This window comes from Pseudophryne corroboree, unplaced genomic scaffold (assembly GCF_028390025.1).
Source record: "Pseudophryne corroboree isolate aPseCor3 unplaced genomic scaffold, aPseCor3.hap2 scaffold_320, whole genome shotgun sequence".
NCBI classification, from domain to species: domain Eukaryota; kingdom Metazoa; phylum Chordata; class Amphibia; order Anura; family Myobatrachidae; genus Pseudophryne; species Pseudophryne corroboree.
Window position 1 is genome coordinate 505,501 of NW_026969881.1, and position 24,562 is coordinate 530,062.

Consider the following 24,562-nt stretch of genomic DNA (forward strand, 5'->3'; position numbering starts at 1 on the left):
TTTTCATTCTAGTGTCTTTCGTTTGGGAGAAAAATGCAAAGGTACAATACAGTTTTTCCTTGCCGATATCTCTCTTTTGCAAAGAGATAGGCATTGGAAAATTCAGGGCTATAACGTGTAGATGAAGCACTAACAGGAGGCTTTACAATTTTCATTCTAGTGTCTTTCGTTTGGGAGAAAAATGCAAAGGTACAATACAGCTTTTCCTTGCCGATATCTCTCTTTTGCAAAGAGATAGGCATTGAAAAATGCAGGGCTATAACGTGTAGATGAAGCACTAACAGGAGGCTTTAAAATTTTCATTCTAGTGTCTTTCGTTTGGGAGAAAAATGCAAAGGTACAATACAGCATTTCCTTGCCGATATCTCTCTTTTGCAAAGAGATAGGCATTGGAAAATTCAGGACTATTACGTGTAGATGAAGCACTAACAGGAGGCTTTAAAATTTTCATTCTAGTGTCTTTCGTTTGGGAGAAAAATGCAAAGGTACAATACAGTTTTTCCTTGCCGATATCTCTCTTTTGCAAAGAGATAGGCATTGGAAAATTCAGGGCTATAACGTGTAGATGAAGCACTAACAGGAGGCTTTACAATTTTCATTCTAGTGTCTTTCGTTTGGGAGAAAAATGCAAAGGTACAATACAGCTTTTCCTTGCCGATATCTCTCTTTTGCAAAGAGATAGGCATTTGAAAATGCAGGGCTATAACGTGTAGATGAAGCACTAACAGGAGGCTTTAAAATTTTCATTCTAGTGTCTTTCGTTTGGGAGAAAAATGCAAAAGTACAATGCAGCTTTTCCTTGCCGATATCTCTCTTTTGCAAAGAGATAGGCATTGGAAAATTCAGGGCTATAACGTGTAGATGAAGCACTAACAGGAGGCTTTACAATTTTCATTCTAGTGTCTTTCGTTTGGGAGAAAAATGCAAAGGTACAATACAGCTTTTCCTTGCCGATATCTCTCTTTTGCAAAGAGATAGGCATTTGAAAATGCAGGGCTATAACGTGTAGATGAAGCACTAACAGGAGGCTTTAAAATTTTCATTCTAGTGTCTTTCGTTTGGGAGAAAAATGCAAAAGTACAATGCAGCTTTTCCTTGCCGATATCTCTCTTTTGCAAAGAGATAGGCATTGGAAAATTCAGGGCTATAACGTGTAGATGAAGCACTAACAGGAGGCTTTACAATTTTCATTCTAGTGTCTTTCGTTTGGGAGAAAAATGCAAAGGTACAATACAGCATTTCCTTGCCGATATCTCTCTTTTGCAAAGAGATAGGCATTGGAAAATTCAGGACTATTACGTGTAGATGAAGCACTAAAAGGAGGCTTTAAAATTTTCATTCTAGTGTCTTTCGTTTGGGAGAAAAATGCAAAAGTACAATGCAGCTTTTCCTTGCCGATATCTCTCTTTTGCAAAGAGATAGGCATTGGAAAATTCAGGGCTATAACGTGTAGATGAAGCACTAACAGGAGGCTTTACAATTTTCATTCTAGTGTCTTTCGTTTGGGAGAAAAATGCAAAGGTACAATGCAGCTTTTCCTTGCCGATATCTCTCTTTTGCAAAGAGATAGGCATTGGAAAATGCAGGGCTATAACGTGTAGATGAAGCACTAACAGGAGGCTTTAAAATTTTCATTCTAGTGTCTTTCGTTTGGGAGAAAAATGCAAAGGTACAATACAGCTTTTCCTTGCCGATATCTCTCTTTTGCAAAGAGATAGGCATTGGAAAATTCAGGGCTATAACGTGTAGATGAAGCACTAACAGGAGGCTTTAAAATTTTCATTCTAGTGTCTTTCGTTTGGGAGAAAAATGCAAAGGTACAATACAGTTTTTCCTTGCCGATATCTCTCTTTTGCAAAGAGATAGGCATTGGAAAATTCAGGGCTATAACGTGTAGATGAAGCACTAACAGGAGGCTTTACAATTTTCATTCTAGTGTCTTTCGTTTGGGAGAAAAATGCAAAGGTACAATACAGCTTTTCCTTGCCGATATCTCTCTTTTGCAAAGAGATAGGCATTGAAAAATGCAGGGCTATAACGTGTAGATGAAGCACTAACAGGAGGCTTTAAAATTTTCATTCTAGTGTCTTTCGTTTGGGAGAAAAATGCAAAGGTACAATACAGCATTTCCTTGCCGATATCTCTCTTTTGCAAAGAGATAGGCATTGGAAAATTCAGGACTATTACGTGTAGATGAAGCACTAACAGGAGGCTTTAAAATTTTCATTCTAGTGTCTTTCGTTTGGGAGAAAAATGCAAAGGTACAATACAGTTTTTCCTTGCCGATATCTCTCTTTTGCAAAGAGATAGGCATTGGAAAATTCAGGGCTATAACGTGTAGATGAAGCACTAACAGGAGGCTTTACAATTTTCATTCTAGTGTCTTTCGTTTGGGAGAAAAATGCAAAGGTACAATACAGCTTTTCCTTGCCGATATCTCTCTTTTGCAAAGAGATAGGCATTTGAAAATGCAGGGCTATAACGTGTAGATGAAGCACTAACAGGAGGCTTTAAAATTTTCATTCTAGTGTCTTTCGTTTGGGAGAAAAATGCAAAAGTACAATGCAGCTTTTCCTTGCCGATATCTCTCTTTTGCAAAGAGATAGGCATTGGAAAATTCAGGGCTATAACGTGTAGATGAAGCACTAACAGGAGGCTTTACAATTTTCATTCTAGTGTCTTTCGTTTGGGAGAAAAATGCAAAGGTACAATACAGCTTTTCCTTGCCGATATCTCTCTTTTGCAAAGAGATAGGCATTTGAAAATGCAGGGCTATAACGTGTAGATGAAGCACTAACAGGAGGCTTTAAAATTTTCATTCTAGTGTCTTTCGTTTGGGAGAAAAATGCAAAAGTACAATGCAGCTTTTCCTTGCCGATATCTCTCTTTTGCAAAGAGATAGGCATTGGAAAATTCAGGGCTATAACGTGTAGATGAAGCACTAACAGGAGGCTTTACAATTTTCATTCTAGTGTCTTTCGTTTGGGAGAAAAATGCAAAGGTACAATGCAGCTTTTCCTTGCCGATATCTCTCTTTTGCAAAGAGATAGGCATTGGAAAATGCAGGGCTATAACGTGTAGATGAAGCACTAACAGGAGGCTTTAAAATTTTCATTCTAGTGTCTTTCGTTTGGGAGAAAAATGCAAAGGTACAATACAGCTTTTCCTTGCCGATATCTCTCTTTTGCAAAGAGATAGGCATTGGAAAATTCAGGGCTATAACGTGTAGATGAAGCACTAACAGGAGGCTTTAAAATTTTCATTCTAGTGTCCTTCGTTTGGGAGAAAAATGCAAAGGTACAATACAGCTTTTCCTTGCCGATATCTCTCTTTTGCAAAGAGATAGGCATTGGAAAATTCAGGGCTATAACGTGTAGATGAAGCACTAATAGGAGGCTTTAAAATTTTCATTCTAGTGTCTTTCGTTTGGGAGAAAAATGCAAAGGTACAATACAGCTTTTCCTTGCCGATATCTCTCTTTTGCAAAGAGATAGGCATTGGAAAATTCAGGGCTATAACGTGTAGATGAAGCACTAACAGGAGGCTTTAAAATTTTCATTCTAGTGTCCTTCGTTTGGGAGAAAAATGCAAAGGTACAATACAGCTTTTCCTTGCCGATATCTCTCTTTTGCAAAGAGATAGGCATTGGAAAATTCAGGGCTATAACGTGTAGATGAAGCACTAATAGGAGGCTTTAAAATTTTCATTCTAGTGTCTTTCGTTTGGGAGAAAAATGCAAAGGTACAATACAGCTTTTCCTTGCCGATATCTCTCTTTTGCAAAGAGATAGGCATTGGAAAATTCAGGGCTATAACGTGTAGATGAAGCACTAACAGGAGGCTTTAAAATTTTCATTCTAGTGTCCTTCGTTTGGGAGAAAAATGCAAAGGTACAATACAGCTTTTCCTTGCCGATATCTCTCTTTTGCAAAGAGATAGGCATTGGAAAATTCAGGGCTATAACGTGTAGATGAAGCACTAATAGGAGGCTTTAAAATTTTCAATCTAGTGTCCTTCGTTTGGGAGAAAAATGCAAAGGTACAATACAGCTTTTCCTTGCCGATATCTCTCTTTTGCAAAGAGCTAGGCATTGGAAAATTCAGGGCAATAACGTGTAGATGAAGCACTAACAGGAGGCTTTACAATTTTCATTCTAGTGTCTTTCGTTTGGGAGAAAAATGCAAAGGTACAATGCAGCTTTTCCTTGCCGATATCTCTCTTTTGCAAAGAGATAGGCATTGGAAAATGCAGGGCTATAACGTGTAGATGAAGCACTAACAGGAGGCTTTAAAATTTTCATTCTAGTGTCTTTCGTTTGGGAGAAAAATGCAAAGGTACAATACAGCTTTTCCTTGCCGATATCTCTCTTTTGCAAAGAGATAGGCATTGGAAAATTCAGGGCTATAACGTGTAGATGAAGCACTAACAGGAGGCTTTAAAATTTTCATTCTAGTGTCCTTCGTTTGGGAGAAAAATGCAAAGGTACAATACAGCTTTTCCTTGCCGATATCTCTCTTTTGCAAAGAGATAGGCATTGGAAAATTCAGGGCTATAACGTGTAGATGAAGCACTAATAGGAGGCTTTAAAATTTTCATTCTAGTGTCTTTCGTTTGGGAGAAAAATGCAAAGGTAAAATACAGCTTTTCCTTGCCGATATCTCTCTTTTGCAAAGAGATAGGCATTGGAAAATTCAGGGCTATAACGTGTAGATGAAGCACTAACAGGAGGCTTTAAAATTTTCATTCTAGTGTCCTTCGTTTGGGAGAAAAATGCAAAGGTACAATACAGCTTTTCCTTGCCGATATCTCTCTTTTGCAAAGAGATAGGCATTGGAAAATTCAGGGCTATAACGTGTAGATGAAGCACTAATAGGAGGCTTTAAAATTTTCAATCTAGTGTCCTTCGTTTGGGAGAAAAATGCAAAGGTACAATACAGCTTTTCCTTGCCGATATCTCTCTTTTGCAAAGAGATAGGCATTGGAAAATTCAGGGCTATAACGTGTAGATGAAGCACTAACAGGAGGCTTTAAAATTTTCATTCTAGTGTCCTTCGTTTGGGAGAAAAATGCAAAGGTACAATACAGCTTTTCCTTGCCGATATCTCTCTTTTGCAAAGAGATAGGCATTGGAAAATTCAGGGCTATAACGTGTAGATGAAGCACTAATAGGAGGCTTTAAAATTTTCATTCTAGTGTCTTTCGTTTGGGAGAAAAATGCAAAGGTACAATACAGCTTTTCCTTGCCGATATCTCTCTTTTGCAAAGAGATAGGCATTGGAAAATTCAGGGCTATAACGTGTAGATGAAGCACTAACAGGAGGCTTTAAAATTTTCATTCTAGTGTCCTTCGTTTGGGAGAAAAATGCAAAGGTACAATACAGCTTTTCCTTGCCGATATCTCTCTTTTGCAAAGAGATAGGCATTGGAAAATTCAGGGCTATAACGTGTAGATGAAGCACTAATAGGAGGCTTTAAAATTTTCAATCTAGTGTCCTTCGTTTGGGAGAAAAATGCAAAGGTACAATACAGCTTTTCCTTGCCGATATCTCTCTTTTGCAAAGAGCTAGGCATTGGAAAATTCAGGGCAATAACGTGTAGATGAAGCACTAACAGGAGGCTTTAAAATTTTCATTCTAGTGTCTTTCGTTTGGGAGAAAAATGCAAAGGTACAATACAATTTTTCCTTGCCGATATCTCTCTTTTGCAAAGAGATAGGCATTGGAAAATTCAGGGCTATAACGTGTAGATGAAGCACTAACAGGAGGCTTTACAATTTTCATTCTAGTGTCTTTCGTTTGGGAGAAAAATGCAAAGGTACAATACAGCTTTTCCTTGCCGATATCTCTCTTTTGCAAAGAGATAGGCATTGGAAAATGCAGGGCTATAACGTGTAGATGAAGCACTAACAGGAGGCTTTAAAATTTTCATTCTAGTGTCTTTCGTTTGGGAGAAAAATGCAAAGGTACAATACAGCATTTCCTTGACGATATCTCTCTTTTGCAAAGAGATAGGCATTGGAAAATTCAGGACTATTACGTGTAGATGAAGCACTAAAAGGAGGCTTTAAAATTTTCATTCTAGTGTCTTTCGTTTGGGAGAAAAATGCAAAAGTACATTGCAGCTTTTCCTTGCCGATATCTCTCTTTTGCAAAGAGATAGGCATTGGAAAATGCAGGGCTATAACGTGTAGATGAAGCACTAATAGGAGGCTTTAAAATTTTCAATCTAGTGTCCTTCGTTTGGGAGAAAAATGCAAAGGTACAATGCAGCTTTTCCTTGCCGATATCTCTCTTTTGCAAAGAGATAGGCATTGGAAAATGCAGGGCTATAACGTGTAGATGAAGCACTAACAGGAGGCTTTAAAATTTTCATTCTAGTGTCTTTCGTTTGGGAGAAAAATGCAAAGGTACAATACAGCTTTTCCTTGCCGATATCTCTCTTTTGCAAAGAGATAGGCATTGGAAAATTCAGGGCTATAACGTGTAGATGAAGCACTAACAGGAGGCTTTAAAATTTTCATTCTAGTGTCTTTCGTTTGGGAGAAAAATGCAAAAGTACAATGCAGCTTTTCCTTGCCGATATCTCTCTTTTGCAAAGAGATAGGCATTGGAAAATTCAGGGCTATAACGTGTAGATGAAGCACTAACAGGAGGCTTTACAATTTTCATTCTAGTGTCTTTCGTTTGGGAGAAAAATGCAAAGGTACAATGCAGCTTTTCCTTGCCGATATCTCTCTTTTGCAAAGAGATAGGCATTGGAAAATGCAGGGCTATAACGTGTAGATGAAGCACTAACAGGAGGCTTTAAAATTTTCATTCTAGTGTCTTTCGTTTGGGAGAAAAATGCAAAGGTACAATACAGCATTTCCTTGCCGATATCTCTCTTTTGCAAAGAGATAGGCATTGGAAAATTCAGGACTATTACGTGTAGATGAAGCACTAAAAGGAGGCTTTAAAATTTTCATTCTAGTGTCTTTCGTTTGGGAGAAAAATGCAAAAGTACAATGCAGCTTTTCCTTGCCGATATCTCTCTTTTGCAAAGAGATAGGCATTGGAAAATTCAGGGCTATAACGTGTAGATGAAGCACTAACAGGAGGCTTTACAATTTTCATTCTAGTGTCTTTCGTTTGGGAGAAAAATGCAAAGGTACAATGCAGCTTTTCCTTGCCGATATCTCTCTTTTGCAAAGAGATAGGCATTGGAAAATGCAGGGCTATAACGTGTAGATGAAGCACTAACAGGAGGCTTTAAAATTTTCATTCTAGTGTCTTTCGTTTGGGAGAAAAATGCAAAGGTACAATACAGCTTTTCCTTGCCGATATCTCTCTTTTGCAAAGAGATAGGCATTGGAAAATTCAGGGCTATAACGTGTAGATGAAGCACTAACAGGAGGCTTTAAAATTTTCATTCTAGTGTCTTTCGTTTGGGAGAAAAATGCAAAGGTACAATACAGTTTTTCCTTGCCGATATCTCTCTTTTGCAAAGAGATAGGCATTGGAAAATTCAGGGCTATAACGTGTAGATGAAGCACTAACAGGAGGCTTTACAATTTTCATTCTAGTGTCTTTCGTTTGGGAGAAAAATGCAAAGGTACAATACAGCTTTTCCTTGCCGATATCTCTCTTTTGCAAAGAGATAGGCATTGAAAAATGCAGGGCTATAACGTGTAGATGAAGCACTAACAGGAGGCTTTAAAATTTTCATTCTAGTGTCTTTCGTTTGGGAGAAAAATGCAAAGGTACAATACAGCATTTCCTTGCCGATATCTCTCTTTTGCAAAGAGATAGGCATTGGAAAATTCAGGACTATTACGTGTAGATGAAGCACTAACAGGAGGCTTTAAAATTTTCATTCTAGTGTCTTTCGTTTGGGAGAAAAATGCAAAGGTACAATACAGTTTTTCCTTGCCGATATCTCTCTTTTGCAAAGAGATAGGCATTGGAAAATTCAGGGCTATAACGTGTAGATGAAGCACTAACAGGAGGCTTTACAATTTTCATTCTAGTGTCTTTCGTTTGGGAGAAAAATGCAAAGGTACAATACAGCTTTTCCTTGCCGATATCTCTCTTTTGCAAAGAGATAGGCATTTGAAAATGCAGGGCTATAACGTGTAGATGAAGCACTAACAGGAGGCTTTAAAATTTTCATTCTAGTGTCTTTCGTTTGGGAGAAAAATGCAAAAGTACAATGCAGCTTTTCCTTGCCGATATCTCTCTTTTGCAAAGAGATAGGCATTGGAAAATTCAGGGCTATAACGTGTAGATGAAGCACTAACAGGAGGCTTTACAATTTTCATTCTAGTGTCTTTCGTTTGGGAGAAAAATGCAAAGGTACAATGCAGCTTTTCCTTGCCGATATCTCTCTTTTGCAAAGAGATAGGCATTGGAAAATGCAGGGCTATAACGTGTAGATGAAGCACTAACAGGAGGCTTTAAAATTTTCATTCTAGTGTCTTTCGTTTGGGAGAAAAATGCAAAGGTACAATACAGCTTTTCCTTGCCGATATCTCTCTTTTGCAAAGAGATAGGCATTGGAAAATTCAGGGCTATAACGTGTAGATGAAGCACTAACAGGAGGCTTTAAAATTTTCATTCTAGTGTCCTTCGTTTGGGAGAAAAATGCAAAGGTACAATACAGCTTTTCCTTGCCGATATCTCTCTTTTGCAAAGAGATAGGCATTGGAAAATTCAGGGCTATAACGTGTAGATGAAGCACTAATAGGAGGCTTTAAAATTTTCAATCTAGTGTCCTTCGTTTGGGAGAAAAATGCAAAGGTACAATACAGCTTTTCCTTGCCGATATCTCTCTTTTGCAAAGAGCTAGGCATTGGAAAATTCAGGGCAATAACGTGTAGATGAAGCACTAACAGGAGGCTTTAAAATTTTCATTCTAGTGTCTTTCGTTTGGGAGAAAAATGCAAAGGTACAATACAATTTTTCCTTGCCGATATCTCTCTTTTGCAAAGAGATAGGCATTGGAAAATTCAGGGCTATAACGTGTAGATGAAGCACTAACAGGAGGCTTTACAATTTTCATTCTAGTGTCTTTCGTTTGGGAGAAAAATGCAAAGGTACAATACAGCTTTTCCTTGCCGATATCTCTCTTTTGCAAAGAGATAGGCATTGGAAAATGCAGGGCTATAACGTGTAGATGAAGCACTAACAGGAGGCTTTAAAATTTTCATTCTAGTGTCTTTCGTTTGGGAGAAAAATGCAAAGGTACAATACAGCATTTCCTTGACGATATCTCTCTTTTGCAAAGAGATAGGCATTGGAAAATTCAGGACTATTACGTGTAGATGAAGCACTAAAAGGAGGCTTTAAAATTTTCATTCTAGTGTCTTTCGTTTGGGAGAAAAATGCAAAAGTACATTGCAGCTTTTCCTTGCCGATATCTCTCTTTTGCAAAGAGATAGGCATTGGAAAATGCAGGGCTATAACGTGTAGATGAAGCACTAATAGGAGGCTTTAAAATTTTCAATCTAGTGTCCTTCGTTTGGGAGAAAAATGCAAAGGTACAATACAGCTTTTCCTTGCCAATATCTCTCTTTTGCAAAGAGCTAGGCATTGGAAAATGCAGGGCTATAACGTGTAGATGAAGCACTAACAGGAGGCTTTACAATTTTCATTCTAGTGTCTTTCGTTTGGGAGAAAAATGCAAAGGTACAATACAGTTTTTCCTTGCCGATATCTCTCTTTTGCAAAGAGATAGGCATTGGAAAATTCAGGGCTATAACGTGTAGATGAAGCACTAACAGGAGGCTTTACAATTTTCATTCTAGTGTCTTTCGTTTGGGAGAAAAATGCAAAGGTACAATACAGCTTTTCCTTGCCGATATCTCTCTTTTGCAAAGAGATAGGCATTGGAAAATGCAGGGCTATAACGTGTAGATGAAGCACTAACAGGAGGCTTTAAAATTTTCATTCTAGTGTCTTTCGTTTGGGAGAAAAATGCAAAGGTACAATACAGCATTTCCTTGCCGATATCTCTCTTTTGCAAAGAGATAGGCATTGGAAAATTCAGGACTATTACGTGTAGATGAAGCACTAAAAGGAGGCTTTAAAATTTTCATTCTAGTGTCTTTCGTTTGGGAGAAAAATGCAAAAGTACAATGCAGCTTTTCCTTGCCGATATCTCTCTTTTGCAAAGAGCTAGGCATTGGAAAATTCAGGGCTATAACGTGTAGATGAAGCACTAACAGGAGGCTTTAAAATTTTCATTCTAGTGTCTTTCGTTTGGGAGAAAAATGCAAAGGTACAATACAGTTTTTCCTTGCCGATATCTCTCTTTTGCAAAGAGATAGGCATTGGAAAATTCAGGGCTATAACGTGTAGATGAAGCACTAACAGGAGGCTTTACAATTTTCATTCTAGTGTCTTTCGTTTGGGAGAAAAATGCAAAGGTACAATACAGCTTTTCCTTGCCGATATCTCTCTTTTGCAAAGAGATAGGCATTGGAAAATGCAGGGCTATAACGTGTAGATGAAGCACTAAAAGGAGGCTTTAAAATTTTCATTCTAGTGTCTTTCGTTTGGGAGAAAAATGCAAAAGTACAATGCAGCTTTTCCTTGCCGATATCTCTCTTTTGCAAAGAGATAGGCATTGGAAAATTCAGGGCTATAACGTGTAGATGAAGCACTAATAGGAGGCTTTAAAATTTTCAATCTAGTGTCCTTCGTTTGGGAGAAAAATGCAAAGGTACAATACAGCTTTTCCTTGCCAATATCTCTCTTTTGCAAAGAGCTAGGCATTGGAAAATGCAGGGCTATAACGTGTAGATGAAGCACTAACAGGAGGCTTTACAATTTTCATTCTAGTGTCTTTCGTTTGGGAGAAAAATGCAAAGGTACAATACAGTTTTTCCTTGCCGATATCTCTCTTTTGCAAAGAGATAGGCATTGGAAAATTCAGGGCTATAACGTGTAGATGAAGCACTAACAGGAGGCTTTACAATTTTCATTCTAGTGTCTTTCGTTTGGGAGAAAAATGCAAAGGTACAATACAGCTTTTCCTTGCCGATATCTCTCTTTTGCAAAGAGATAGGCATTGGAAAATGCAGGGCTATAACGTGTAGATGAAGCACTAATAGGAGGCTTTAAAATTTTCATTCTAGTGTCTTTCGTTTGGGAGAAAAATGCAAAGGTACAATACAGCATTTCCTTGCCGATATCTCTCTTTTGCAAAGAGATAGGCATTGGAAAATTCAGGACTATTACGTGTAGATGAAGCACTAAAAGGAGGCTTTAAAATTTTCATTCTAGTGTCTTTCGTTTGGGAGAAAAATGCAAAAGTACAATGCAGCTTTTCCTTGCCGATATCTCTCTTTTGCAAAGAGATAGGCATTGGAAAATTCAGGGCTATAACGTGTAGATGAAGCACTAATAGGAGGCTTTAAAATTTTCAATCTAGTGTCCTTCGTTTGGGAGAAAAATGCAAAGGTACAATACAGCTTTTCCTTGCCAATATCTCTCTTTTGCAAAGAGCTAGGCATTGGAAAATGCAGGGCTATAACGTGTAGATGAAGCACTAACAGGAGGCTTTACAATTTTCATTCTAGTGTCTTTCGTTTGGGAGAAAAATGCAAAGGTACAATGCAGCATTTCCTTGCCGATATCTCTCTTTTGCAAAGAGATAGGCATTGGAAAATGCAGGGCTATAACGTGTAGATGAAGCACTAACAGGAGGCTTTAAAATTTTCATTCTAGTGTCTTTCGTTTGGGAGAAAAATGCAAAGGTACAATACAGCATTTCCTTGCCGATATCTCTCTTTTGCACAGAGATAGGCATTGGAAAATTCAGGGCTATAACGTGTAGATGAAGCACTAACAGGAGGCTTTAAAATTTTCATTCTAGTGTCTTTCGTTTGGGAGAAAAATGCAAAAGTACAATGCAGCTTTTCCTTGCCGATATCTCTCTTTTGCAAAGAGATAGGCATTGGAAAATTCAGGGCTATAACGTGTAGATGAAGCACTAATAGGAGGCTTTAAAATTTTCAATCTAGTGTCCTTCGTTTGGGAGAAAAATGCAAAGGTACAATACAGCTTTTCCTTGCCAATATCTCTCTTTTGCAAAGAGCTAGGCATTGGAAAATTCAGGGCTATAACGTGTAGATGAAGCACTAACAGGAGGCTTTAAAATTTTCATTCTAGTGTCTTTCGTTTGGGAGAAAAATGCAAAGGTACAATACAGTTTTTCCTTGCCGATATCTCTCTTTTGCAAAGAGATAGGCATTGGAAAATTCAGGGCTATAACGTGTAGATGAAGCACTAACAGGAGGCTTTACAATTTTCATTCTAGTGTCTTTCGTTTGGGAGAAAAATGCAAAGGTACATTACAGCTTTTCCTTGCCGATATCTCTCTTTTGCAAAGAGATAGGCATAGGAAAATGCAGGGCTATAACGTGTAGATGAAGCACTAACAGGAGGCTTTAAAATTTTCATTCTAGTGTCTTTCGTTTGGGAGAAAAATGCAAAGGTACAATACAGCATTTCCTTGCCGATATCTCTCTTTTGCAAAGAGATAGGCATTGGAAAATTCAGGACTATTACGTGTAGATGAAGCACTAAAAGGAGGCTTTAAAATTTTCATTCTAGTGTCTTTCGTTTGGGAGAAAAATGCAAAAGTACAATGCAGCTTTTCCTTGCCGATATCTCTCTTTTGCAAAGAGATAGGCATTGGAAAATTCAGGGCTATAACGTGTAGATGAAGCACTAATAGGAGGCTTTAAAATTTTCAACCTAGTGTCCTTCGTTTGGGAGAAAAATGCAAAGGTACAATACAGCTTTTCCTTGCCAATATCTCTCTTTTGCAAAGAGCTAGGCATTGGAAAATGCAGGGCTATAACGTGTAGATGAAGCACTAACAGGAGGCTTTACAATTTTCATTCTAGTGTCTTTCGTTTGGGAGAAAAATGCAAAGGTACAATGCAGCTTTTCCTTGCCGATATCTCTCTTTTGCAAAGAGATAGGCATTGGAAAATGCAGGGCTATAACGTGTAGATGAAGCACTAACAGGAGGCTTTAAAATTTTCATTCTAGTGTCTTTCGTTTGGGAGAAAAATGCAAAGGTACAATACAGCATTTCCTTGCCGATATCTCTCTTTTGCACAGAGATAGGCATTGGAAAATTCAGGGCTATAACGTGTAGATGAAGCACTAACAGGAGGCTTTAAAATTTTCATTCTAGTGTCTTTCGTTTGGGAGAAAAATGCAAAGGTACAATACAGCTATTCCTTGCCGATATCTCTCTTTTGCAAAGAGATAGGCATTGGAAAATTCAGGGCTATAACGTGTAGATGAAGCACTAACAGGAGGCTTTAAAATTCATCTGCTGCAGGCCTTCCCCCAGGAATGCTTGCACTAGTTGTTGCATTTGGTTTGTTGTTTGGGGGTGCTTCAGTATTAGGCAGCCTTCTGCCCTCCCATGTTCATCTGAAAATATGTGTTCTCCCTGCAGTTGTTGTCCCCAGATGAGAGTTCCCTTGTGCTGCCTCAGTAGAATCTCCTTTACTTGACAGAGATGTGCCTGAGCAGCGGCCCTCCCCAGCCCTATCCCAAATCATACTTATTTTGCATAGGAGATACCATGGTCATGAAGATTGTTCTCCCAGGGTGAGGTTCATTCATTGTATTCTGGGTATGCTGACCCCTGTGATTTCCCCAAATGTGGGAAACTCGACTGCATTATTTGTGGTAGTGGGGGACTGTGTTTGTGCTTTCCTCTGGTCAGCTCTGGTAAAAGTCAGATTTATTTGTCTCAGATCTTCCTCTAGCCTTGTTCTTCTTTCGAGAGTTCCCTTGTGCTGCCTCAGTTGGATCTCTTTCACTTGACAGGGGGGTGCCCGAGCAGCGACCCTCCCCAGCTCTAGCCCAACTCCTACTTACCTGCCAGGTGAGATACTATGATCATAAAGGTGCTTCTCCCAGGGCAAGGCTCACCCATTGCACTCTGATTTCCCCAAATGTGGGAAGCTTGACTGCATAATTTGTGTTTCCCCTGGTCGGCTCTCGTATAATTCAGATCTCTTTGTCTCAGGTCTCTCTCCAGCCTAGTTTGCTGTCTGTTTCCACTTCTTTTTTCATGAGCCCCTCCCTTTTATACCCTTGTGCACTATCCTGACTTCTCCTCCTGTCTGCTTACTTTGTGCCTTCCAATGCACAATGCAAACTACAGGTAGTGCTGCAGGGCCCACACCCTTTTACTTGCCGTACAGAGCAGCTCTGGAGCTGTTACAGTGCCCAGCTGCTGCAAGAAATCAGCTTGAATGCTTCAGGGGCTGGGGCATAGCCAACATGAGCTCCACACCGAAGGAGGGTGGAGGTGTTTAATGCGAACTAGGGGTCATCCAAGCGCCGCAAAAGGCCGCCATGCCCTGCACGCCCCTTTTCTCTTTTCATATGCAGACGAGGGTTGAAGCCAACTTTGACCCACTGCTTGGATGACATCACCGTATGCAAATCCATCTGCTGCAGGCCTTCCCCCAGGAATGCTTGCACTAGTTGTTGCATTTGGTTTGTTGTTTGGGGGTGCTTCAGTATTAGGCAGCCTTCTGCCCTCCCATGTTCATCTGAAAATATGTGTTCTCCCTGCAGTTGTTGTCCCCAGATGAGAGTTCCCTTGTGCTGCCTCAGTTGAATCTCCTTTACTTGACAGAGATGTGCCTGAGCAGCGGCCCTCCTCAGCCCTATCCTAAATCATACTTATTTTGCATAGGAGATACCATGGTCATGAAGATTGTTCTCCCAGGGTGAGGTTCATTCATTGCATTCTGGGTATGCTGACCCCTGTGATTTTCCCAAATTTGGGGAAACTCGACTGCATTATTTGTGGTAGTGGGGGACTGTGTTTGTGCTTTCCTCTGGTCAGCTCTGGTAAAAGTCAGATTTCTTTGTCTCAGATCTTCCTCTAGCCTTGTTCTTCTTTCGAGAGTTTCCTTGTGCTGCCTCAGTTGGATCTCCTTCACTTGACAGGGGGGTGCCCGAGCAGCGACCCTCCCAAGCTCTAGCCCAACTCCTACTTACCTGCCAGGTGAGATACTATAATCAGGAAGGTGCATCTCCCAGGGCAAGGCTCACCCATTGCACTCTGGGTGTGCTGCTCCTGCGATTTCCCCAAATGTGGGAAACTTGACTGCATAATTTGTGTTTCCCCTGGTCGGCTCTCGTATAATTCAGATCTCTTTGTCTCAGGTCTCTCTCCAGCCTAGTTTGCTGTCTGTTTCAACTTCTCTTTTCTTGAGCCGCTCCCTTCTATGCCCTTGCGCACTATCCTGACTTCTCCCGTCTGCTTACTTTGTGCCTTCCAATGCACAATGCAAACTACAGGTAGTGCTGCAGGGCCCACACCCTTTTACTTGCCGTTCAGAGCAGCTCTGGAGCTGTTACAGTGCCCAGCTGCTGCAATAAATCAGCTTGAATGCTTCAGGGGATGGGGCATGGCAAACATGAGCCCCACACCAAAGGAGGGTGGGGGTGTTTAATGCGAACTAGGGGTCATCCAAGCACCGCAAAAGGCCGCCATGCCCTGCACGCCCCTTTTCTCTTTTCATATGCAGATGAGGGTTGAAGCCAACTTTGACCCACTGCTTGGATGACATCACCGTATGCAAATCCGTCTTCTGCAGAACTTCCCCCAGGAATGCTTGCACTAGTTGTTGCATTTGGTTTGTTGTTTGGGGGTGCTTCAGTATTAGGCAGCCTTCTGCCCTCCCATGTTCATCTGAAAATATGTGTTCTCCCTGCAGTTGTTGTCCCCAGATGAGAGTTCCCTTGTGCTGCCTCAGTTGAATCTCCTTTACTTGACAGAGATGTGCATGAGCAGCGGCCCTCCCCAGCCCTATCCCAAATCATACTTATTTTGCATAGGAGATACCATGGTCATGAAGATTACTCTCCCAGGGTGAGGTTCATTCATTGCATTCTGGGTATGCTGACCCCTGTGATTTCCCCAAATGTGGGAAACGCGACTGCTTTATTTGTTGGTAGTGGGGGACTGTGTTTGTGTTTTCCTCTGGTCAGCTCTGGTAAAAGTCAAATTTCTTTGTTTCAGATCTTCCTCTAGCCTTGTTCTTCTTTCGAGAGTTTCCTTGTGCTGCCTCAGTTGGATCTCCTTCACTTGACAGGGGGGTGCCCGAGCAGCGACCCTCCCCAGCTCTAGCCCAACTCCTACTTACCTGCCAGGTGAGATACTATGATCATGAAGGTGCTTCTCCCAGGGCAAGGCTCACCCATTGCACTCTGGTTGTGCTGCCCCTGCGATTTCCCCAAATGTGGGAAACTTGACTGCATAATTTGTGTTTCCCCTGGTCAGGTCTCGTATAATTCAGATCTCTTTGTCTCAGGTCTCTCTCCAGCCTAGTTTGCTGTCTGTTTCAACTTCTCTTTTCTTGAGCCGCTCCCTTTTATACCCTTGTGCACTATCCTGACTTCTCCTCCTGTCTGCTTACTTTGTGCCTTCCAATGCGCAATGCAAACTACAGGTAGTGCTGCAGGGCCCACACCCTTTTACTTGCCTTACTGAACAGCTCTGGAGCTGTTACAGTGCCAAGCTGCTGCAAGAAATCAGCTTGAATGCTTCAGGGGATGGGGCATGGCCAACATGAGCCCCACACCGAAGGAGGGTGGAGGTGTTTAATGCGAACTAAGGGTCATCCAAGCGCCGCAAAAGGCCGCCATGCCCTGCATACCCCTTTTCTCTTTTCATATGCAGATGAGGGTTCCAGCCAACTTTGGCCCACTGCTTGGATGACATCACCGTATGCAATTCCGTCTTCTGCAGAACTTCCCCCAGGAATGCTTGTACTAGTTGTTGCATTTGGTTTGTTGTTTGGGGGTGCTTCAGTATTAGGCAGCCTTCTGCCCTCCCATGTTCATCTGAAAATATGTGTTCTCCCTGCAGTTGTTGTCCCCAGATGAGAGTTTCCTTGTGCTGCCTCAGTTGAATCTCCTTTACTTGACAGAGATGTGCATGAGCAGCGGCCCTCCCCAGCCCTATCCCAAATCATACTTATTTTGCATAGGAGATACCATGGTCATGAAGATTGTTCTCCCAGGGTGAGGTTCATTCATTGCATTTTGGGTATGCTGACCCCTGTGATTTCCCCAAATGTGGGAAACTCGACTGCATTATTTGTGGTAGTGGGGGACTGTGTTTGTGCTTTCCTCTGGTCAGCTCTGGAAAAAGTCAGATTTCTTTGTCTCAGATCTTCCTCTAGCCTTGTTCTTCTTTCGAGAGTTCCCTTGTGCTGCCTCAGTTGGATCTCTTTCACTTGACAGGGGGGTGCCCGAACAGCGACTTTCCCCAGCTCTAGCCCAACTCCTACTTACCTGCCAGGTGAGATACTATGATCATGAAGGTGCTTCTCCCAGGGCAAGGCTCACCCATTGCACTCTGAGTGTGCTGCCCCTGCGATTTCCCCAAATGTGGGAAACTTGACTGCATAATTTGTGTTTCCCCTGGTCGGCTCTCGTATAATTCAGATCTCTTTGTCTCAGGTCTCTCTCCAGCCTAGTTTGCTGTCTGTTTCCACTTCTCTTTTCTTCAGCCGCTCCCTTCTATACCCTTGTGCACTATCCTGACTTCTCCTCCCGTCTGCTTACTTTGTGCCTTCCAATGCACAATGCACACTACATGTAGTGCTGCAGGGCCCACACCCTTTTACTTGCCTTACAGAGCAGCTCTGGAGCTGTTACAGTGCCCAGCTGCTGCAAGAAATCAGCTTGAATGCTTCAGGGGATGGGGCATGGCCAACATGAGCCCCACACCAAAGGAGGGTGGAGGTGTTTAATGCGAACTAGGGGTCATCCAAGCACCGCAAAAGGCCGCCATGCCCTGCACGCCCCTTTTCTCTTTTCATATGCAGATGAGGGTTGAAGCCAACTTTGACCCACTGCTTGGATGACATCACCGTATGCAAATCCGTCTTCTGCAGAACTTCCCCCAGGAATGCTTGCACTAGTTGTTGCATTTGGTTTGTTGTTTGGGGGTGCTTCAGTATTAGGCAGCCTTTTGCCCTCCCATGTTCATCTGAAAATATGTGTTCTCCCTGCAGTTGTTGTCCCAAGATGAGAGTTCCCTTGTGCTGCCTCAGTTGAATCTCCTTTACTTGACAGAGATGTGCATGAGCAGCGGCCCTCCCCAGCCCTATTCCAAATCATACTTATTTTGCATAGGAGATACCATGGTCATGAAGATTTTTCTCCCAGGGTGAGGTTCATTCATTGCATTTTGGGTATGCTGACCCCTGTGATTTCCCCAAATGTGGGAAACTTGACTGCATTATTTGTGGTAGTGGGAGACTGTGTTTGTGCTTTCCTCTGGTCAGCTCTGGTAAAAGTCAGATTTCTTTGTCTCAGATTTTCCTTTAGCCTTGTTCTTCTTTCGAGAGTTCCCTTGTGCTGCCTCAGTTGGATCTCCTTCACTTTACAGGGGGGTACCCGAGCAGCGACCCTCCCCAGCTCTAGCCCAACTCCTACTTACCTGCCAGGTGAGATACTATGATCATGAAGGTGCTTCTCCCAGGGCAAGGCTCACCCATTGTACTCTGGGTGTGCTGCTCCTGCGATTTCCCCAAATGTGGGAAACTTGACTGCATAATTTGTGTTTCCCCTGGTCGGCTCTCGTATAATTCAGATCTCTTTGTCTCAGGTCTCTCTCCAGCCTAGTTTGCTGTCTGTTTCCACTTCTCTTTTCTTCAGCCGCTCCCTTCTATACCCTTGTGCACTATCCTGACTTCTCCTCCCGTCTGCTTACTTTGTGCCTTCCAATGCACAATGCAAACTACAGGTAGTGCTGCAGGGCCCACACCCTTTTACTTGCCTTACAGAGCAGCTCTGGAGCTGTTACAGTGCCCAGCTGCTGCAAGAAATCAGCTTGAATGCTTCAGGGGCTGGGGCATAGCCAACATGAGCCCCACACCGAAGGAGGGTGGAGGTGTTTAATGCAAACTAGGGGTCAGACAAGCGCCGCAAAAGGCCACCATGCCCTGCACGCCCCTTTTCTGTTTTCATATGCAGACGAGGGTTGAAGCCAACTTTGACCCACTGCTTGGATGACATCACCATATGCAAATCCATCTGCGGCAGGCCTTCCCCCAGGAATGCTTGCACTAGTTGTTGCATTTGGTTTGTTGTTTGGAGGTGCTTCAGTATTAGGCAGCCTTCTGCCCTCCCATGTTCATCTGAAAATATGTGTTCTCCCTGCAGTTGTTGTCCCAAGATGAGAGTTCCCTTGTGCTGCCTCAGTTGAATCTCCTTTACTTGACAGAGATGTGCATGAGCAGCGGCCCTCCCCAGCCCTATTCCAAATCATACTTATTTTGCATAGGAGATACCATGGTCATGAAGATTTTTCTCCCAGGGTGAGGTTCATTCATTGCATTTTGGGTATGCTGACCCCTGTGATTTCCCCAAATGTGGGAAACTTGACTGCATTATTTGTGGTAGTGGGAGACTGTGTTTGTGCTTTCCTCTGGTCAGCTCTGGTAAAAGTCAGATTTCTTTGTCTCAGATTTTCCTTTAGCCTTGTTCTTCTTTCGAGAGTTCCCTTGTGCTGCCTCAGTTGGATCTCCTTCACTTTACAGGGGGGTACCCGAGCAGCGACCCTCCCCAGCTCTAGCCCAACTCCTACTTACCTGCCAGGTGAGATACTATGATCATGAAGGTGCTTCTCCCAGGGCAAGGCTCACCCATTGTACTCTGGGTGTGCTGCTCCTGCGATTTCCCCAAATGTGGGAAACTTGACTGCATAATTTGTGTTTCCCCTGGTCGGCTCTCGTATAATTCAGATCTCTTTGTCTCAGGTCTCTCTCCAGCCTAGTTTGCTGTCTGTTTCCACTTCTCTTTTCTTCAGCCGCTCCCTTCTATACCCTTGTGCACTATCCTGACTTCTCCTCCCGTCTGCTTACTTTGTGCCTTCCAATGCACAATGCAAACTACAGGTAGTGCTGCAGGGCCCACACCCTTTTACTTGCCTTACAGAGCAGCTCTGGAGCTGTTACAGTGCCCAGCTGCTGCAAGAAATCAGCTTGAATGCTTCAGGGGATGGGGCATGGCCAACATGAGCCCCACACCAAAGGAAGGTGGAGGTGTTTAATGCGAACTAGGGGTCATCCAAGCACCGCAAAAAGCCGCCATGCCCTGCACGCCCCTTTTCTCTTTTCATATGCAGATGAGGGTTGAAGCCAACTTTGACCCACTGCTTGGATGACATCACCGTATGCAAATCCGTCTTCTGCAGAACTTCCCCCAGGAATGCTTGCACTAGTTGTTGCATTTGGTTTGTTGTTTGGGGGTGCTTCAGTATTAGGCAGCCTTCTGCCCTCCCATGTTCATCTGAAAAGATGTGGTCTCCCTGCAGTTGTTGTCCCCAGATGAGAGTTCCCTTGTGCTGCCTCAGTTGAATCTCCTTAACTTGACAGAGATGTGCCTGAGCAGCGGCCCACCCCAGCTCTATCCCAAATCATACTTATTTTGCATAGGACATACCATGGTCATGAAGATTATTCTCCCAGGGTGAGGTTCATTCATTGCATTCTGGGTATGCTGACCCCTGTGATTTCCCCAAATGTGGGAAACTCGACTGCTTTATTTGTGGTAGTGGGGGACTGTGTTTGTGTTTTCCTCTGGTCAGCTCTGGTAAAAGTCAGATTTCTTTGTTTCAGATCTTCCTCTAGCCCTGTTCTTCTTTTGAGAGTTCCCTTGTGCTGCCTCAGTTGGATCTCCTTCACTTGACAGGGGGGTGCCCGAGCAGAGACCCTCCCCAGCTCTAGCCCAACTCCTACTTACCTGCCAGGTGAGATACTATGATCATGATGGTGCTTCTCCCAGGGCAAGGCTCACCCATTGCACTCTGGGTGTGCTGCCCCTGCGATTTCCTCAAATGTGGGAAACTTGACTGCATAATTTGTGTTTCCCCTGGTCGGCTCTCGTATAATTCAGATCTCTTTGTCTCAGGTCTCTCTCCAGCCTAGTTTGCTGTCTGTTTCCACTTCTCTTTTCTTCAGCCGCTCCCTTCTATAACCTTGTGCACTATCCTGACTTCTCCTCCCGTCTGCTTACTTTGTGCCTTCCAATGCACAATGCAAACTACAGGTAGTGCTGCAGGGCCCACACCCTTTTACTTGCCTTACAGAGCAGCTCTGGAGCTGTTACAGTGCCCAGCTGCTGCAAGAAATCTGCTTGAATGCTTCAGGGGATGGGGCATGGCCAACATGAGCCCCACACCAAAAGAGGGTGGAGGTGTTTAATGCGAACTAGGGGTCATCCAAGCACCGCAAAAGGCCGCCATGCCCTGCACGCCCCTTTTCTCTTTTCATATGCAGACGAGGGTTGAAGCCAACTTTGACCCACTGCTTGGATGACATCACCATATGCAAATCCATCTGCGGCAGGCCTTCCCCCAGGAATGCATGCACTAGTTGTTGCATTTGGTTTGTTGTTTGGGGGTGCTTCAGTATTAGGCAGCCTTCTGCCCTCCCATGTTCATCTGAAAATATATGTTCTCCCTGCAGTTGTTGTCCCCAGATGAGAGTTCCCTTGTGTTGCCTCAGTTAAATCTCCTTTACTTGACAGAGATGTGCATGAGCAGCGGCCCTCCCCAGCCCTATTCCAAATCATACTTATTTTGCATAGGAGATACCATGGTCATGAAGATTTTTCTCCCAGGGTGAGGTTTATTCATTGCATTTTGGGTATGCTGACCCCTGTGATTTCCCCAAATGTGGGAAACTTGACTGCATTATTTGTGGTAGTGGGAGGCTGTGTTTGTGATTTCTTCTGGTCAGCTCTGGTAAAAGTCAGATTTCTTTGTCTCAGATTTTCCTTTAGCCTTGTTCTTCTTTCGAGAGTTCCCTTGTGCTGCCTCAGTTGGATCTCCTTCACTTTACAGGGGGGTACCCGAGCAGCGCCCCTCCCCAGCTCTAGCCCAACTCCTACTTACCTGCCAGGTGAGATACTATGATCATGAAGGTGCTTCTCCCAGGGCAAGGCTCACCCATTGTACTCTGGGTGTGCTGCTCCTGCGATTTCCCCAAATGTGGGAAACTTGACTGCATAATTTGTGTTTCCCCTGGTCGGCTCTCGTATAATTCAGATCTCTTTGTCTCAGGTCTCTCTCCAGCCTAGTTTGCTGTCTGTTTCCACTTCTCTTTTCTTCAGCCGCTCCCTTCTATACCCTTGTGCACTATCCTGACTTCTCCCGTCTGCTTACTTTGTGCCTTCCAATGCACAATGCAAACTACAGGTAGTGCTGCAGGGCCCACACCCTTTTACTTGCCTTACAGAGCAGCTCTGGAGCTGTTACAGTGGCCAGCTGCTGCAAGAAATCAGCTTGAATGCTTCAGGGGCTGGGGCATAGCCAACATGAGCCCCACACCGAAGGAGGGTGGAGGTGTTTAATGCAAACTAGGGGTCAGTCAAGCGCCGCAAAAGGCCACCATGCCCTGCACGCCCCTTTTCTGTTTTTATATGCAGACGAGGGTTGAAGCCACCTTTGACCCACTGCTTGGATGACATCACCATATGCAAATCCATCTGCGGCAGGCCTTCCCCCAGGAATGCTTGCACTAGTTGTTGCATTTGGTTTGTTGTTTGGGGGTGCTTCAGTATTAGGCAGCCTTCTGCTCCACCCTCCTTTGGTGTGGGGCTCATGTTGGCCATGTCCCATCCCCTGAAGCATTCAAGCAGATTTCTTGCAGCAGCTGGGCACTGTAACAGCTCCAGAGACGCTCTGTAAGGCAAGTAAAAGGGTGTGGGCCCTGCAGCACTACCTGTAGTTTGCATTGTGCATTGGAAGGCACAAAGTAAGCAGACGGGAGGAGAAGTCAGGATAGTGCACAAGGGTATAGAAGGGAGCGGCTGAAGAAAAGAGAAGTGGAAACAGACAGCAAACTAGGCTGGAGAGAGATCTGAGACAAAGAGATCTGAATTATACGAGAGCCGACCAGGGGAAACACAAATTATGCAGTCAAGTTTCCCACATTTGGGGAAATCGCAGGGGCAGCACACCCAGAGTGCAATGGGTGAGCCTTGCCCTGGGAGAAGCACCTTCATGATCATAGTATCTCACCTGGCAGGTAAGTAGGAGTTGGGCTAGAGCTAGGGAGGGTCGCTGCTCGGGCACCCCCCTGTTAAGTGAAGGAGATCCAACTGAGGCAGCACAAGGGAACTCTCGAAAGAAGAACAAGGCTAAAGGAAAATCTGAAACAAAGAAATCTGACTTTTACCAGAGCTGACCAGAAGAAATCACAAACACAGCCTCCCACTACCACAAATAATGCAGTCGAGTTTCCCACATTTGGGGAAATCACAGGGGTCAGCATACCCAAAATGCAATGAATGAACCTCACCCTGGGAGAAAACTCTTCATGACCATGGTATCTCCTATGCAAAATAAGTATGATTTGGAAGAGGGCTGGGGAGGGCCGCTGCTCATGCACATCTCTGTCAAGTAAAGGAGATTCAACTGAGGCAGCACAAGGGAACTCTCATCTTGGGACAACAACTGCAGGGAGAACATATATTTTCAGATGAACATGGGAGGGCAGAAGGCTGCCTAATACTGAAGCACCCCCAAACAACAAACCAAATGCAACAACTAGTGCAAGCATTCCTGGGGGAAGGCCTGCCGCAGATGGATTTGCATATGGTGATGTCATCCAAGCAGTTGGTCAAAGTTGGCTTCAACCCTCGTCTGCATATGAAAAGAGAAAAGGGGCGTGCAGGGCATGGTGGCCTTTTGCGGCGCTTGGCTGACCCCTAGTTTGCATTAAACACCTCCACCCTCCTTTGGTGTGGGGCTCATGTTGGCTATGCCCCAGCCCCTGAAGCATTCAAGCTGAATTCTTGCAGCAGCTGGGCACTGTAACAGCTCCAGAGCTGCTCTGTAAGGCAAGTAAAAGGGTGTGGGCCCTGCAGCACTACCTGTAGTTCGCATTGTGCGTTGGAAGGCACAAAGTAAGCAGACAGGAGGAGAAGTCAGGATAGTGCGCAAGGGCATAGAAGGGAGCGGCTCAAGAAAAGTGAAGTGGAAACAGACAGCAAACTAGGCTGGAGAGAGACCTGAGACAAAGAGATCTGAATTATACGAGAGCCGACCAGGGGAAACACAAATTATGCAGTCAAGTTTCCCACATTTGGGGAAATCGCAGGAGCAGCACACCCAGAGTGCAATGGGTGAGCCTTGCCCTGGGAGAAGCACCTTCATGATCATAGTATCTCACCTGGCAGGTAAGTAGGAGTTGGGCTAGAGCTGGGGAGGGTCGCTGCTCGGGTACCCCCCTGTAAAGTGAAGGAGATCCAACTGAGGCAGCACAAGGGAACTCTCGAAAGAAGAACAAGGCTAGAGGAAGATCTGAGACAAAGAAATCTGACTTTTACCAGAGCTGACCAGAGGAAAGCACAAACACAGTCCCCCACTACCACAAATAATGCAGTCAAGTTTCCCACATTTGGGGAAATCACAGAGGTCAGCATACCCAAAATGCAATGAATGAACCTCACCCTGGGAGAACAATCTTCATGACCATGGTATCTCCTATGCAAAATAAGTATGATTTGGAATAGGGC

The 24,562-nt window shown here is 43.5% G+C and overlaps 19 non-coding genes across 19 annotated transcripts; 15 read left to right on the top strand and 4 right to left on the bottom strand.

Moving 5' to 3' along the window:
* Positions 1–13,558: 13,558 nt before the first annotated feature.
* On the top strand, positions 13,559–13,722 carry LOC135018091 (U1 spliceosomal RNA). Its single transcript, XR_010215849.1, has one exon. It is a non-coding gene; the product is annotated as a U1 spliceosomal RNA (small nuclear RNA).
* A 972-nt stretch (positions 13,723–14,694) lies between these two features.
* LOC135018059 (U1 spliceosomal RNA) lies at positions 14,695–14,859 on the top strand. Its single transcript, XR_010215819.1, has one exon. It is a non-coding gene; the product is annotated as a U1 spliceosomal RNA (small nuclear RNA).
* Positions 14,860–15,011: 152 nt separating this feature from the next.
* On the top strand, positions 15,012–15,174 carry LOC135017936 (U1 spliceosomal RNA). Its single transcript, XR_010215710.1, has one exon. It is a non-coding gene; the product is annotated as a U1 spliceosomal RNA (small nuclear RNA).
* Positions 15,175–15,845: 671 nt separating this feature from the next.
* LOC135017849 (U1 spliceosomal RNA) lies at positions 15,846–16,010 on the top strand. The gene has a single exon (XR_010215635.1). It is a non-coding gene; the product is annotated as a U1 spliceosomal RNA (small nuclear RNA).
* A 152-nt stretch (positions 16,011–16,162) lies between these two features.
* On the top strand, positions 16,163–16,325 carry LOC135017890 (U1 spliceosomal RNA). The gene has a single exon (XR_010215669.1). It is a non-coding gene; the product is annotated as a U1 spliceosomal RNA (small nuclear RNA).
* A 674-nt stretch (positions 16,326–16,999) lies between these two features.
* On the top strand, positions 17,000–17,163 carry LOC135017705 (U1 spliceosomal RNA). Its single transcript, XR_010215498.1, has one exon. It is a non-coding gene; the product is annotated as a U1 spliceosomal RNA (small nuclear RNA).
* A 152-nt stretch (positions 17,164–17,315) lies between these two features.
* LOC135017908 (U1 spliceosomal RNA) lies at positions 17,316–17,478 on the top strand. The gene has a single exon (XR_010215686.1). It is a non-coding gene; the product is annotated as a U1 spliceosomal RNA (small nuclear RNA).
* A 674-nt stretch (positions 17,479–18,152) lies between these two features.
* On the top strand, positions 18,153–18,316 carry LOC135017761 (U1 spliceosomal RNA). The gene has a single exon (XR_010215550.1). It is a non-coding gene; the product is annotated as a U1 spliceosomal RNA (small nuclear RNA).
* A 152-nt stretch (positions 18,317–18,468) lies between these two features.
* Positions 18,469–18,631, top strand: LOC135017876 (U1 spliceosomal RNA). The gene has a single exon (XR_010215655.1). It is a non-coding gene; the product is annotated as a U1 spliceosomal RNA (small nuclear RNA).
* Positions 18,632–19,305: 674 nt separating this feature from the next.
* LOC135017762 (U1 spliceosomal RNA) lies at positions 19,306–19,469 on the top strand. Its single transcript, XR_010215551.1, has one exon. It is a non-coding gene; the product is annotated as a U1 spliceosomal RNA (small nuclear RNA).
* Positions 19,470–19,621: 152 nt separating this feature from the next.
* LOC135017878 (U1 spliceosomal RNA) lies at positions 19,622–19,784 on the top strand. Its single transcript, XR_010215657.1, has one exon. It is a non-coding gene; the product is annotated as a U1 spliceosomal RNA (small nuclear RNA).
* A 674-nt stretch (positions 19,785–20,458) lies between these two features.
* LOC135017784 (U1 spliceosomal RNA) lies at positions 20,459–20,622 on the top strand. Its single transcript, XR_010215573.1, has one exon. It is a non-coding gene; the product is annotated as a U1 spliceosomal RNA (small nuclear RNA).
* Positions 20,623–20,774: 152 nt separating this feature from the next.
* LOC135017913 (U1 spliceosomal RNA) lies at positions 20,775–20,937 on the top strand. The gene has a single exon (XR_010215691.1). It is a non-coding gene; the product is annotated as a U1 spliceosomal RNA (small nuclear RNA).
* A 674-nt stretch (positions 20,938–21,611) lies between these two features.
* Positions 21,612–21,775, top strand: LOC135017769 (U1 spliceosomal RNA). Its single transcript, XR_010215558.1, has one exon. It is a non-coding gene; the product is annotated as a U1 spliceosomal RNA (small nuclear RNA).
* A 152-nt stretch (positions 21,776–21,927) lies between these two features.
* On the top strand, positions 21,928–22,090 carry LOC135017879 (U1 spliceosomal RNA). The gene has a single exon (XR_010215658.1). It is a non-coding gene; the product is annotated as a U1 spliceosomal RNA (small nuclear RNA).
* Positions 22,091–22,915: 825 nt separating this feature from the next.
* LOC135017834 (U1 spliceosomal RNA) lies at positions 22,916–23,078 on the bottom strand. The gene has a single exon (XR_010215621.1). It is a non-coding gene; the product is annotated as a U1 spliceosomal RNA (small nuclear RNA).
* Positions 23,079–23,230: 152 nt separating this feature from the next.
* LOC135017795 (U1 spliceosomal RNA) lies at positions 23,231–23,394 on the bottom strand. Its single transcript, XR_010215584.1, has one exon. It is a non-coding gene; the product is annotated as a U1 spliceosomal RNA (small nuclear RNA).
* Positions 23,395–24,068: 674 nt separating this feature from the next.
* On the bottom strand, positions 24,069–24,231 carry LOC135017846 (U1 spliceosomal RNA). Its single transcript, XR_010215632.1, has one exon. It is a non-coding gene; the product is annotated as a U1 spliceosomal RNA (small nuclear RNA).
* A 152-nt stretch (positions 24,232–24,383) lies between these two features.
* LOC135017713 (U1 spliceosomal RNA) lies at positions 24,384–24,547 on the bottom strand. Its single transcript, XR_010215506.1, has one exon. It is a non-coding gene; the product is annotated as a U1 spliceosomal RNA (small nuclear RNA).
* Positions 24,548–24,562: the final 15 nt, after the last annotated feature.